Source organism: Rhipicephalus microplus, chromosome 3 (genome assembly GCF_043290135.1).
Source record: "Rhipicephalus microplus isolate Deutch F79 chromosome 3, USDA_Rmic, whole genome shotgun sequence".
NCBI lineage: Eukaryota > Metazoa > Arthropoda > Arachnida > Ixodida > Ixodidae > Rhipicephalus > Rhipicephalus microplus.
Genome location: NC_134702.1, coordinates 252515201 through 252528451, shown reverse-complemented (window position 1 = coordinate 252528451; position 13251 = coordinate 252515201). Strand labels below are relative to the sequence as shown.

General features: G+C 44.0%; 1 protein-coding gene across 1 annotated transcript in view; it reads right to left on the bottom strand.

Annotated features, from left to right (window-relative positions):
* Positions 1-10120, bottom strand: part of SerT (Serotonin transporter) — a 387450-nt gene extending 377330 nt beyond the window's left edge. The window contains exon 1 of the mRNA XM_075890899.1: positions 10019-10120. The gene's annotated coding sequence lies outside the window, so the exon portion shown is untranslated. The remainder of the gene's footprint in view (positions 1-10018) is intronic.
* Between the last annotated feature and the right edge of the window lie 3131 nt (positions 10121-13251).

The window sequence follows — 13251 nt, the reverse complement described above, 5'->3', positions numbered from 1 at the left end:
TCAACAAACGCAAAAAAAAAAACAAGTGGCGCAGCGTAGGCCAAGATTTGGAAGAGCAAATCGCGAGCCTGTGCTACCTTCCGCGTATAGCGAATGTTATGCGATTCATGCACTACAAAACGACTGCCGAATGCTATACGTACGTAGAGCAAGGCGAGTTTTAATTGAATTGGTCAGACGTTACCATTTAACTATTCAAAGTGGCTGCAGAAAATATCGCGAAGCTGATGTGTGTACTTAGCGGCCTATAATCGAAAGCACGAGTTGCCACGTATTTTCACGAAACCTTCACGTCTCGCAAGAACAAGTGAGATTTATCATGTCAAGGACGGTTCACGTCTCGCAAGAACGAGTGAGATTTATCGTGTCAAGGGCGGTCCGGTATATTTACTGATGCGTGAAACATACAAAGTGCTTTTTGTTCATTTCTTGCTAACACGTTAACACAGCGGCTAGCACCACAGAACAAGGCAGCATTGGGAGCGTAAGCCTACTGATCATCCTTGAAAGGACGCTCCTGAATTGCGCTAGGCGGCGCTAAAGTCTATGAACATTTCGAATAGTTTTAATCATTCAATGGACAGCGGAACTTGATATTCGCTTCAGCGATAGCTACTGTGCATTCATCCCAAGCACTCGCGAAGGGTATCTGCGAATTGTATGAACAAGCCAACGCGGCCTAATGAATACACTAACTAGATGCAGCTTAAAAAGAGTGGAAATGAAAGCTGTCGAAATGAAAGCTGCGCTGCAATAAAAATGGAAGTTCTACCTATGAAAAATTGTACAGAAGTGCGATAGCGGCCGTGATAGGGCTAGCTTGTTAAGCTAAAATGAAAGCCTCAAAGGGTTTATTCTAGAAAGCTGAGTATATTTGTGCTGAAGTGATTTTTTTATGTTATGTTTTGTAAATGGGTAAAATGGGACACTTTGCAGACACGTTGAGTATACATTTAGCGCCTAGCGATCATGCAAGGTGCAACACTTATCCATCTTGAGCGCCGCAGCATATAGCGATCAGTAATCAAGAAATCAACTCAAGTGAAAAACCATTTTGCTGCCCCTGCGACTTGTCATTGCCAAGTAAAACATTACCATAGCCAACTTGTATACATAGCTGATAGTACCACCACTAAGAGCAGGGCTAATGTTGAGCAATATCTTATGAGTTTTCGAGAATAAATGGCAGAGTTGTACAAATTTTTACAGCTGCCCTACAAAAAGGTAAAAAGAGAGGACGTGCAAACACTGATACTACAAGTTAAAAGAGTGAACCCTCATGTATCGCCTCTCACTCGAGAATGCGCTGATGTGTACTTCGGTCTACCTTCCCCTTCTCTTGTCATCATTTTTATAGTATTGGCGTTTTTGGTGTCTTGCCTAATGTTCGTGTAGTCCCAAAAGAGCTTCTAAATATACAAAAGAAGCACGTAGTTTTCCCTCAGCAGTTTTGTTTTTAGCGCACTACGTGGGGCGGAATGGTGATTTCCGTGACCTCATCAACGTGACTACTGTCTATTTCTCCATATACTAGAAAAACTATTCCTTGCGATTTGTGTCCCATTCGTTTTTGCCATGTAGCCGCCCGCAAGTTATTTCTTGTATCACATGATTATCGCAAGTAAGCAAACAATTTCGCTTCATTTTGTGCGTTTTTGACAGTACAAGTGGAGTTAAGAAGGCGTAGCCGACAAACGCCAAATCTTGAGAAACTCAACGCACAGTGTTTACATTTTACCCGCGCTTTACGAAGAATTAAGTGGGTAGTAGAGACCACCAGAAAATAAAGTAATGAAGAACCAATGAAAATGTGGTGGATCATTTTGATTTTTCATATAGGGAACTCTTTAGAGCGGAGACAATGACAGTCTCCTGGGAAGGGGTGAGACCACTTCCGCATGTTGTTTTTTTTTGTCATAGTTACTATATGGACACTCAAGTTGGACAGTATTCCTCCTTTGACGTCATTTATCGTACGAATTCCTAATTGACATCACTCTTCGCGCTATACATATGTTCTATATGGAGCAAATGCTCGCGAGGTTTGACGGAGAACACGGTGCCGCAGAAATGAAAAAAGCTGGCCTTCTCTGTCGCATGGAGGGCTCTTGCGGTATCAATCCGCGCTTCAGGTGCCCCATCGATTCCTTCTCAAGAAAATGTGAGTTGTCGTATGAATGTCAGTGAGCGCTCATTAGTGTGAGTAGGTGGAAGTATGAACGTGAATAAGTGCCTATGAGCGTGAGTTGGCATAAGTATGAACTTGAGTGCATGAGTGCTTATGAGTGTGAGTAAACGTTAGTACTAACGTGGGTACTCAGTAGAGTGAGTAGTCACATGAACGTGAGTAAGCGCACATTAGTGCGAGCAGGTGTATGAACGTTGATTGATTGTTTTTACGTGGGGTTTAACTTCTCAAAACCACCATAAGGTATGAAACACGCCATAGTGGAGGGCTTCGAAAATTTCGACCACGTGGGATCATTTAACGTGCCCCAAATCTGAGCAAACGGGCCTACAACAATTCCGCCTCCATCGTAAATGCAGCCACCGCAGCCGGGATTCGATCCCGCGACCTGCGGTGAGCAGCCGAGTACCTTAGCCACTATAAAACCATGGTGGGGCTTGGCTAATGAGTGTGAGTGAGCGCGTAGAAGCGTGAATTGGCATAAATAAGAACTAGAGCTAGTGCTTATGAACGTGGGTACCTAGTATGAACGTTGGTACTCAGTAGAGTGAGTAGTCGTAGGAACGGTAGGAACGTGAGTGATCGCTCATTTGTGCGAGTAGGCGTATGAACGTGAGCGAGCGCGTATGAGCGTGAGTAGGCGTGAGTATGAACGTGAGTGAGTGCTTACGAGTGTGAGTAGGTGTGATTATGAAATTGATTGAGAGATAACTAGTGTGAGTAGTACCAAGTGTGAATGTGAGTGAGTACTTTTTAGCGTGAGTGGACGTCAATGCGACTGCGGGTGAAAATCCATAAATGTGAGGGAACGTGAGTGAGTTAGAAGGCTGGAAAAATAGGGGGAAGCGAGGTTGAGTCAGTAGTCCCTTGAAGTGCTGACCTGTGCCAGTGGCTCGAGAGAGAGACAGCGCAACGTAGAAGAGAAAAGGGGGGGGTAGGTGACATGCATAGGCAATAAAGGTGGTCACTCCCTACACTAGATTGAACCCCGCCATAAGCTGGTTCGCGTCGACAAAATTCAGCAATGGCATGCGGAGACACCACATGCTACTTACTCGAAAGCAACGTCTACAGGTTTATCGCTGCCACAGCCGACGGCACTTAGGTTGATGCGCCACTCGGTTAACAAGATCCCAATTAGTGCGGCCATTTCGTGGCTTCCGGCTGAAGGCATCATGGACGTTGCCAGCGTCTGCCATTGGAACCGCTTGGTGGTCGGCACATTAGTGAGTATAATCGAGGCACTGTGGTCGTGGTCCACCAAGAGTTTAGTGACGTATGTTCGCTATGAATATGACATTGTTAAAATGAAGTCTGCCAAACGAAAAGCGAAGTGAAAGATATTTGCATTGTATCGGTATGTTTCACTGCAAATGCCGTTGAAAGACAACAGTCATGCGTCTGTAAGGACTGGATAAAACGTTTATATGAATTAAACGTTTATGCGCCATCTGGCGGTAAAATATCTTTAAAACGAAGGTATCGCCTGCAATATAGCGAGCGCGCGGCGTGTGCGCGCAATCCGGAGGCCCTAATTTGTAGAAGGCAAGGCAGCGGCTAGCTGCAACTACAATATCAACTTAGCAAAGTGCAGTAAACACCCGCCTTTTCCTGCATAATGGTGCATTGTCAGCGCAGCATATGAACCTTACGTTCTTTAGGATTACATATGTAGAACAAAGGAACACGCCAAAGATATTGACTGTGGAGGCTGTGCCTAAGATACGGACAATATTTCATTCTGGTTGACAATACGCACAAGTATCAACGACGAAACATTGCAGATGAATATTGGTGAGAGCTGTGGATGTTGTTGAGTTTTAGCCGTTTGGAGTGACAAACAGACTAGTCGACCGACTTTTTCGCAGGAGTATTCCAAGAAAGACAATTGTCTTTAAAGTAATCACCATAACCACAAAGTGAATTATGTTTGATGAGCTTGCTCGGACGTGCACGGGACGTTTGTTGGCGAGAGCAATACTGTAAGAAGGCAATGGTAACGAACCGCCGCATGGTGTGTACGCCAAAGGCAGCGTTATCGGGCATATTCTGCTGTCGGCGCTGAACAGTGTTCTGCACGTTAACCACATGCCCTGTTATGCCATACTGGCCGCGGCCGTGTGTAACATGCCTAACGCTCATAAATGACAGACGTGGAGCTATCACGTGTTCTTCTACGGGCTTGAGAGCAAGCAGGTTTGGTGACCTGGGAGGATACCGGTACTCGTGTGTGGCACTCATCGAGGAACTTGTGACGCACTACGTGCCTACGAAGCGACGAGATGGAAGGGGACGTAGTCGTGAGGATCTTTCTCGCCCTGCCGGCTTACCTGACTTTCAAAGACGATAGTCTTTCTGGGGACCTTCGACGCAAAAATTTTGGTCTGTCTGTCTGTCTGTCTGTCTGTCTGTCTGTCTGTCTGTCTGTCTGTCTGTCTGTCTGTACATTTGTCTGTTTGCCCACTCTTACCAGCATTGGGTAATTGAAACGGCCGACCCCATCCGCAGCGACGACCAATGTTGCTCAAGGTTGAGCGTTCATGCTTGTGCAATTGTGAAATAAAAACCAAATATTGCGCATGTCTCGGACGCCATAACAACACGCATATATTCTGCATATGCACCTTTTACTAGAAAACGCATACACAAGTCACTTTAAGGGCCGTAGCGCTTATCACGCTCCACTTACCATGCAACGCTTGCACGGAACGGGAAGTGTTTCCAACGCTTTCCTAAGACGAGATGGTGGTGGCACCTACCCGTCGCCTCGCGTTCTACAGCTTATCACCTCTGTGACGGGCGCGCACGGCCACGCGCTTTGTTTTCCAAAAGAAACTGCCTGATGTCGCTCATGGCTCACGTGTGACCTGACTTGATGCGCTCGTGAGCCACCGCTGCCCGCTCGAGGCACTCTAACGCAGCGCCTCCGGAATACCATTCACCGATTTTCCAGCGCAGAACATCAAATACATGTTTTGTTCACTCTCTCCGTATCGTCTTTCGACGACATTTGCAGATTTCATGCAGATACCGAGCCAATTTTTTTCTCTAGGTGGTGTGCCTTCGCGCTCGGCCAACCCGAGAAATCATTGATACCCTTCTCTTTTTCACTGTCTTTCATATTTCTTTCTCTCTCCCACTACCAATCCCCCACGTGGCGTTTTTGAGGTGACCTCCTAAGACGGAGACAGTTATGACGCCTCCGTTTTCTCTTCAGTGTTCTCTCTTTCAAAACCACTTCCAGAAGGCAAGCTCGCGGGGCATGCAAAAATGACCACAATGATGATGATAATCGGTTGCTGTACACTTGTAAGTAGCTGGCCACAGATATTCTGACCAAACCGACTCAACAAAAAAATACAGAGAAAGAAAAAACGGGCGGATAGAAACTACGAACACCGTGCACTCAGGAGTTTCGTGACTGATCGGTCTGGATGGATGAATGGATGCACCTATCCGGGAGTGCCCTTTAGATTAGGTGGCGGCTCACGCCACTTAGGCGTAAAGTTAAGTACTATCACTATGATTTCCTTAAGTGGCAGTGCGCCATTTAGCAGGATTCTTGAAATATACAGGAGAGGCGACATTGACCTGCAACCGCGAAAGTGTACACGCTGGCAACACTGGTGTACACACTGGCAGCCGCCGTGTGACAAGCCAGGAGCAAGCTCTTAAAACGTTTCAATGCCCATAGTCAAACCCACCACTAGTGAGACGACGACATCGTTCACCCCGCCGACGCTATACCGACTCAGCTATAGCAGCAAACGAAAGACACTCTTCAAAGAAGTATAAAATTTGCGCATCTCATGTACTTTACCGTAAAACACTTGTCTCAATTTTTTCAAGCCGCGCATAACCTGGTGACCTATTAGCAAGTCTTCACTTGTTTCACTGGTGTTCATGACCGCGGCTTTTTATTCCTACATGTTTTTTTTTCTGTAGAGTGCTTTTTGGAGTGTTGAATCATTCCTTCTTCTCGCTATTTTTTTTTCATTTTCCGCTGTATATATGCACTTATTCTATTTCCACTGTATTGAATTTGTGCATTGAGATTTAGGTTGATGTAACTATTGTATTTTCACAGCATATTGTATTTGTGCATTCATATTTTACATATTTATGCTCTGCGTATATGTGTACTTATTCACTGAGTGTTGTGCATTATTGTGGCGAGGGCAGGGGTTGGTACTGTGTGAGGCATTCAGTTGCCTTTTCATCACCCCTTCTCATTCAACCATTTGATAAATGAATGTCCCATGTTTTTAGTAGGAGCCAGCTCTCGTTTAGTTATCAGAATGTTCGTTGGATGGCTGTACTTAACTATGATGAATATATGACGGAAATATGTGAGATAGTGGTACTTGGAGTGTTCACTAGGTGGCCGGTGGCACGAAGGAACTGAAAGACAGGCAGACAGACAGACCAACAAACGCACGGACGGACAGACAGGCAGATGAACGCATGGAAAGACGCACAGACGAACATGCGGACGGACAGAACGGCGCACGGACGGATAGATGCAACAACGAACGGACGGACGGAATCATGGACTGACTGACGGACGCTTCCCCGCACTCATCATCATTCACTCCGTGAATTTTTTAAAGCCGGTGGGGGGGGGGGGGGTAGAGCAGAACGACTAACTTTGGCAGTTCGTGGTCGCTGTGAATGCGTGTAAATATTTTAGTACAACCTGAAAAGTTGAATTACGAAAAAAACTTTTTAGTATAGGGGGTTCAGATTTCCTTCCTCTCTCCTCTCTACTGATGGCCTCTTGGTTCTGCGAGCATTTGTAGCGGTATTTTTTTTTGATATAACAGCTTTCTGAGCACAGCTAACTTCTTATATTTCGGATCAGTTCTTCTGAATATCGTAGATACTTAACGAAATAAGAAAGTGTTAGGACACGAGCAATCAGAATAAGACACGCCCTCTCTGAGCAATTTTCGTTCTCTCAGAAGGAGTTTTATGGAGCTCAATTTCAGTAGATTCGCGTGTCATACTTCAAGGGTTATGATATTATGTGCTAGACATGAATGATGGGCAGGTACGAAGAAATTTGCACCAAAAAAGCGCGCCAGAATGCCTGAGAACGCATCAGTTCCTGTGAGTTGCGCGTGGCTCTTTCAACACTATTCCTACTGCAGCGCCACCGCAAAGGGCAACGCGGGAAGTATCAGGCGGGCAGGTGTGGTCACGCCGCTAAACACTTCTACAGTACACTTTACCAACGCATAACGCACTTTAGTCCTTTTCGGCCTATAGTTTGAAAATTTCACAAGAAATTACTGATTGTGATATAATGTCTTCCTCCTGGAAAAGCCACCGCATTGGTATCGTGCTCACTTGCTGACTGGGAAAACGTATGTTCAATCCACATGAAGTGATACAAGTATCACTTCGTGATATAATTTACCCAAACGTACTTAGACCCTCACCGGTAATAGAATTTTTCATATATTTCTAACAAACGTTAAACTATTACCCACCACGTATTCAAAGGGTTATTGGAAGACCACCTCAAGAGCGTGCGGATAAATCCAGAGGTAGCCCCAGATGCTTCTGTAACTGATGTGAAGGCCTTGAGTAGGAATCTATTCAACGGATCGTAGTCGGTTCTTTTGTCTTCTCTAGCACGACTGCTCAGCACGATCCAGGCAGAATTATTGGCAATTATTCTTGTACTGCGTAAACTCCCGTCACATATTTTTTCAGTAGTGGTGTTAACAGATTTCCTTTCCGTGTGCACGGCGCTAGCAGCATCTCATTCTTCGAGCTACCTCGCAGAACATTATTTGTATAAGCCAAAACATGCGCAAAACATTCATCTGGTTTGGGTACCAGGCCACACTGGATTAGAAATAAATGAAACGGTGCACAACTTAGCAACAGCATTTTAAAAGACCTGTCCTAAATATTTTAAAACCATCCCGCGATAACACGTTCTCACGATTGAGAAACCTTTGTCTGCACGAAGAGCATAATAAATCTTGTGTGCTGAGTACACAACGCACTTTATGTATTCGTGGAAAAGCTTATCGTGCAGCACAAGACAATTGGAAGTCACAGTTACAAAATTGTGATGCAGGATACCTAATTGAATTTTTACTTGCACAGGCCTGGATTGTTCTCTTCCCCGCAATGTGTATTTTGTAATGAAGCAGAAACGATCAAACACTTCTTCTTGGAGTGTCAAAGATATCAGATCCTAAGGCGAAGAATTCTTCTAAAACGCCATTTAAAAAAAAACTGAAGAAACAAGGAGGGCTTTGAGCTTTCTACATCGGCATTGCTCTCCCTGGGCTCGTCGGCACTTGGGCAGTGCGACAGGGTCATTTACGATGCTGTAATAAATAGTAAAAAGAATCAAAAGATTTCATTGTTAAACTATCAGTACATCTAAAACATTTCGTCGCATGTATTGTTTCACCTTAATTATATTAACTAATTAGTTGATATGTTTAACATTAAGTAGTGTTGCATTGAAAGACATCAATATTGTCACAAATAATTTTGTCCCTTGTGGATTATATTGTTCGCATCGTATCGCCCTCTTTTCTCCTCTCTCTGCCTTTTTTTATTATTTCTTTATTTCGTTTCACAAATTCTACTGCCACATGCCTTGTGGCTTATTCTCTGTGGTGTGTAGGGACATTCTTCCGGGAATCATCATCATCATCATCATCAATCCATGTCACATAGTTGGCGTTTGGATGGAGGTAAAACGCTTGAGGCACGTGTACAAAGCTTTTTTTACACGTTAAGAACGAAAAATGAATGAAATTTTGAGACATATCTCGCGCGGCTTTCTCGCAATCATGGCCTTGTTTGGCCACGGAAATCTCCGGATAATAATGCTAAAGCAGAAACAATGCCAGTGTTCAATTTTCTCTGTATTTATTTTTTATAAGGTGCCAGAAATTGAAAAAAAAATACCTTGAACGGTGGCAATGCTGTAGCTCTGCCCGATGCATGGTAAATGTAACTTTCTCGTATTTTGTTTTCTCCCCAGTTGCAATATTTGACGAGCCACTGTCATGAAGTGCACTTTCATTTTTATACAATGTTGGGCTTCTTAAACAAAATAGATTTGCCATAACCTTTTTTTTTCATATGTGATATACCATTGAATTGCCTAGACGCAATGACCCAAGTATTTTTGAGGGCAGTAATAAGGAAAATGAAAACACAGCTGGTACAGTAACGTATATAGAGCATTTGCTCGTGTACTTATATTCCTGTACATCACAAGTAGTTAGATCGTACCTCAAACTGGTTCACCTTGGCAATATTTTGCCTGAGAGGCAGAATGGACAAGACCTGGACTTCTTAATACATGTCCATCTTCGAGTTGATACCCTCCTGTAGCAATAAGGCCCCCTCCAAGAGACATAGACTGTCTTTAGAAAAAGGCTGTTATAGACGTAAGCATTAAGCATAAATGTGGCGTGAAACGCCAATAAATCACTGTTGGAGCACCCAACTGATCAAAGTAAGTTGTTTCAAAGCAAAAATTGGAGAACATACATGTGATATTGTTGAAGGTGCATACTACAATCCAGTTCTAAAAAGCCTATGAATATTGCAAAGTAATTGTCAGTATGGTAGTAAGCGATAATAAAAACACGCACCCGGCATCGCTGGGGCCCGTAAAATGCCTGAGGCATATGTACCACGTCAAAAATGTTTTGGAAGCTCGAGAAAATTTAATGACGCCCAAGATAATAATTTTGAGAGAAAAAAAAAGATATGCACAATGAAAACTATTATTAGCGCTGCTGCCAGATTAATTGAGCACACTTAATGTTTTTTTTTTTGCGTACCTACCTCCACCATTGCGGTAGCAGATATACGGGAATCGCCATACGTTTCCAAGGTCTACCGCAAAACCGATGACGGCGAGGAGAAATTCTATCTTCTTGTCCCATTTCTCTCGACCATCGTCGGTGAGCACCACTACAGTCATGGGCGCCACTGAGGCCACGGGCGCACAGCTGGTTCGCGCCATGCCTGTGCGGAGGGGGACCGGCACTTGCTGCTCGCGCGGCTCCATGGTTCCGACTCATCGCACCCCAGCTACGCGACACAAATATTGGAGGAGGCGGGGCATGGTCACATGTCCAGGCGGGTCCCAGGAGGCGGGGCTTCGCTCGCATACCTTGGACCCCCTCGGCTAAGAGGGGCCACGCTGCCAGATTAACCAGAGACAGAAAAAATTGGGCACCCAACATTATGGTGTTTCTCTCGACAAGCCTTACATGTGAGATGATCCCCACTCATTTTGCACGTATACTTCTCTGATGAATAGACATATTAAGTGAATCCTAAGGATCCTATTTAGAATATACCAGAAAATCAGTGATATCTAAGTTGATTATCACTATGTCAAGTAATGAGTGTTACCGCAATCAAATTACACAAGCAGCGGCTGGTTTTCGTGTTGCAGCTTTTGCACTCCACCCACTACGTTCTGAATATTTCACCTTCAGTAGTGAATGGTATCTAGATATATTGTTGCATGTATACGTGGCAGATTCAATATTTTTGTATAGCTCTCATTCTTCTTTAAACACAAAAGAGCGATACTTATAGAGTTAGTTTTAACTTGCCGTTATTGCGATAGCTGATACTGGCTGTACCAGGTTGCCAACCAAAGGTAATTATTCTACTTGTAGCATCGTTTTGGAATTTTTCGCGCAACTACGAAGGCGTTAATGTGAAGTATGCGAATGGTAATTTCTGTTTTTTGCTTGTCATTGATCAGTGAAAAACGAAAAAGAAAACATGGCTCATCTCTCCGTGAAAGGAATCGGTAACACACGAAAAAAAAAAAAACGTCTTTACAGAAGTATTATAATGTTCGTGGCATACATTAATATAAAAGATCTTGCGCAATGTCTATTGATGTTTAACATGGATGCATCCCCGTGGACGCTGAGTAATACATCTATATCCTGACGACAAACGTCTGTAATTATTAAACTCTCGTGGTCATAATGCTTGTGGTAGCTCTAGTAGTCAACAATGAGAGCGTGACCAGATAAAGTGATGTGGCAGCCAGAAGAGCGTCATTGATTGGATGCAGAACTTGGCCTAAGGCGGCTAAGGTCACCTATACTTCCGGCATGCTGAAGTTACGCAACACCACTACCCAACCAGAGGGAAACACAACGCGCATTGTGTCTTCATTTTGGCAGGCCACAAATATTCACGGGGCGAGTTTAGGTGGGTACCGTGAAGCTACATTCACGAAAACCAAGCGCGTTCGAGAGTTTTCAGAGATATATGTTTGGTCTGAATTGATGCCAGTTATGACCTACAGAGACGCTTTAAAGCCCTCGAAACCTCGCAAAGTTTTCTTCGTTTCTTCTCCTTCGTTTCTCCTCGGTAGTTCTCCTCTTCTTCGCACTCTCTTTTCAAACCTATTGTCACCTAGAGCAGTACATGGGCCTTATTTTCCGGCACTGGTCTGGCCCAAGCCCGTGGTTTCCAGTCCAAGCCCGGCCCGGGCCCATGGTTTCTAGCCAGAGCCCGGCCTGGGCGTTATTTATTAAACTTATCCAGGAAGTGCGTCTTCATCACCAGGCCTTGCCCGGGCCCACTAGGGTTGTTGATGATCGTTATTAATGATACCTTGCGCTTTGTAGCGGGTTACCAGACAGAATCCACTGTCTACGTAAGATTGCTGTGATTGGCATAAGATTACTGTGATTTGATTTAATATATATTCGGGTATGTTCCCAAATAAACGTGGTTCAAAGTTTCTGCTCATGTTGTCTACGTCCCTTTGTTTTCGTAGCGGAGCTGCACCAGCCTGACATCACCACGCAAAGCATCAATCACGATGTGCACGTGATCTCTGCGTCACGTCTATACTGATATAAAATCGCTGTCACCGCAACAATAAACGCTTTTCACTGTTTGACTACCTGCCTGCTTATATGGTGGCAGCGGTGCCTGTACACCATGTCGATTCCGTCGACACTGCTTCCTCCTCCGAAACCTTTGGATACATCCGGTGACGCGTGGTTAGGATGGACCACATGGAAACGCGAATTCAAACTGTCTAACACCCATACTCAGTTCACAAAGTAGCCGAAAGGAGTGCAAGTCGTGACGGTACTTATAGTTGTGGGCGAAGATGGCAAGAAAGCATACCATACTTTCAAGTTTGAAGAGGAAGCTCAATAGAGGGGCTATTCTTAGCCTGCAGTATTTTCTGAATAAATAAAACTAATTGACAAGCTTAATCTGGCAGGTTTTCCCTCTACATTTGTTAAATGGGTTGAATCATGTTAAAGTTGACGTACACAGTTTGTTGACATAAACGGTGTTTATTCTAACCCTCTTCCTGTTAACTCCGGTGTTCCCCGAGGAAGTGTCCTTGGGCCTTTGCTTTTTCTTATTTAAATAATAATATTACAACATGTGCTAAAGAAGGTGTAGAAATCCGCTTATTTGCCGATGATTGTATTTTATTCCGTTCAATCAACTCTTTAAATGATCAGATGACGCTGCGCCAATCTGTCGAAGCCATATCTGCGTGGTGTGACCACCGGGGAATGAATGTAAACCCTGATAAAACTATGTTCATGCGCATCACTAACAGGAAACAGCCGTTTATTTACCCGTACAGTATAAAAGAGACCCCAATTTTACTAACAGAAAGTTACAAATATCTTGCGGTAACAATCACTAACAAACTAACTTGGTCTTCTCACATTAAAAGATTTGTTCATCTGCACGTAGGAAATTAGGCATGCTAAGGCATAGACTCAGTAGTTCTCCCCCCAGTACTAAACTTCTAGCTTATATACAATAATCAGGTCTGGTTTGGAATATGCATGTGAGGTGTGGGATCCGCATACTAAAACAGATATTAACAATCTAGAGAAAATCCAAAGGTTAGCCGTCTGCTTTATTTTCCACCGATTTCGCCGATTTGATTCCCCAACTGAACTAATGCTTGATAACAAAATTCAAACTCTAGAATGTCGCAGGAAAATTGCAAGACTAAAACTTCTTTTCTATCTATTCAGCAAAAAAGTGTACTTGAGCTA